Source organism: Trichosurus vulpecula (assembly GCF_011100635.1).
Source record: "Trichosurus vulpecula isolate mTriVul1 chromosome X unlocalized genomic scaffold, mTriVul1.pri SUPER_X_unloc_1, whole genome shotgun sequence".
Lineage (NCBI taxonomy): Eukaryota > Metazoa > Chordata > Mammalia > Diprotodontia > Phalangeridae > Trichosurus > Trichosurus vulpecula.
The window spans coordinates 9,110,937-9,113,416 of NW_023494377.1; positions in this window are offsets into that span (position 1 = coordinate 9,110,937).

Here is a 2,480-nt window from a genome sequence, read left to right on the forward strand (position 1 = left end):
CCTGCCCCCTCTTCCATTCCCCTCTTTCCTGTTTTCTGACAATATGACAAAGGGGAGACCTTTCAGACTAATCTCATTGCAGGATACTTGAGCCCTCTCTCAGAGGTGCTAGGCTCCATAGCAGAACTTCCGTCAAGGTTGTGCTGTTTGGGAGAATTGCCGTCACACAACTGAGGTATCAAGTGTTGATGACCGTAACCACATCAGCGTAAGAAACAACCCAGAAATTGGCAATAAGCAGGCTTTGGACGCCTTCCTTTTTTTTTTCCTTTGGACAACTGCACCACCTAGTGACTGTCTTTCTCTGTATATTACAGCGGGCACTCGGTGCTGAAGATAGAACCGATCATCTCCAACTCTTTAAACTCTAAGATCCTGAGCCTTCAGGCACCTTATAGGTCATTTAGCCCAATCCCCCTCATTTTGCAGATGAGGAAACTGAGGCAGTAACTTGCCCAAGCTGACATACACACAAAGTAGCAGAGCTGGAGATCAATTCAAGAAGCACCCAGGACACGAAAGGCACTTTAGGTGCTGGGGAGGTAAAGACTAAAACAAAACAGCCCCTGCCCTCAAGGAGCTTATATTTTATTATTACATTTTTATATTACATTTTTACATTATTATTTTACATTATTACATTATTTATATTTTTATGACTACATTTTTATTTATTACTTGTATACAACTGGTATCCAAGTAAGTCAATCCAAAGTGAATCCTCCTAACTCTGGACCCAACTCCAGATCCTGGACTCCATCTGCTTGCTTGGAGTTATTTGACAGCCTTTGGTGCTGTGTGTGAGAGCCAGGCTGGAGACTACCTGACGCTACAAACAGGAGATCTGTTGTAGGCTCAGTAAATGGACTCCGGCATTCGTCCAGCCCTGCTGTGTGCCCACCAATGGGCAGAGAGCCCCCTTGCTCCCTGTGTGGTCTTGGTGTGCCCCAGTTCCCTCATCTGAAAAATGGAGAGCTTGAAGTAGATGCTATCTTCCAGTTCAGAATGCCCGGAACCCCATCGTATAGATCTTGCCCTTGGGAAGGTCAGACTTGAACTGTGGAGCCCAATCTAACGTATAGTACAGAGGTTGGGTGCATAGCACATGCTTGGTAAATATGTTTTCAGGGGATCACTCTAGGCTTTGGCAGGCAACAATTCGATTCAGTAAGCTTTGCAATGTTTGTACATTCCTTGTGTTGTCCAGTAATTAGTTCTTTACAAGACAGCCCCTCTTGCAGTGGTGACGACGGAGTGACTGGATATTGTGAAGCTTATTTGTACTGTTCTTCCTTTTCTTTGTAAGCCTTGTGGTCTGAGGCCAGAATTTTAAAAAGTCTTCTCTCCCCACCATACTCCATCTGCCCTCAAATTTCCCACTTGCTTTAGCCAACCCCAAACTCTGTCCCCTCTCTTTACCCCTCTCTTTCTTTCCCTGCCTTAAAAAACTCATTGATTTATAATTCCCTGGAAAGTAATAGTTTTAAGATGGACAGAATGTTTCCCTTATAATACAGGGTGTCCCTAAAGTCTGGACACAGAGGCAAAAAATGAATATTTTGAAATATTCGGAATATTAACCTACCTTAGCCCCCTTGACTTCTTTTTCTGGGGTATGTTAAAGGAGAAGTGTACTCAATGAAAATCAGACGCAACACACTTGACTGAATGCATAAATGCATAAAGAGTGAATGTGCTAAAATTGACAGCAATGTGGAGTTATTGCATCGAGGTCACGTGAATCTTGCAAAGCGCATCAACCTTTGCGTCACAACTGACGGCAATCATATTGAAGATGTTATTTGTTAATATTCCAATTAAAAATGTTGAAATTTCATTCATTTCATTTCTTGAAAATAGGAATTTTTGCCTATGTGTCCAGACTTTAGGGTGTCCTGTAAGGTAAGTGAGGACCAGAACAATTAGCCCCTTTTTATAAATGGTGAAACTGGAGCACAGAAAGTTCATAGAAGCATAGCTATAGAGCTGGAAGGGACCCCAGAGGCCATCTAGTCCAATCTCTTCATTATAAGATAAGGAAACTGAGGCAAACAGGTTAAGTGACTTACCTAAGATCACACAGCCAGTAAGTGACTAAGGCAGAATTTGAACTCCGGTCTTCCTACCTCCAGGTCCCTATCTATTATGTCATATTCCAGTTTCCTATTTACTAGGAAACTTTATGCCACACTACCACTTGTATGCAATGACTACAACAACATAAAGGGGGCAGCTGGTGCCTCAGTGGATACGGCACTGGGCTTGCAGTGAGGAAGACCTGAGTTCAAATCCATCCTCAGACACTTCTTAGTTGTGTGACCCTGGGCAAGTCACTAAACCTCTGATTGCCTGACAAAATGGATCCACTGGGGAAGGAAATGGCAAACCACTCTAGCATCTTTGCCAAGAAAACCCCAAATGGGGTCACGAAGGGTCAAACATGACTGAATAACAACAATGTAAATGGAAAGAACAAAAAG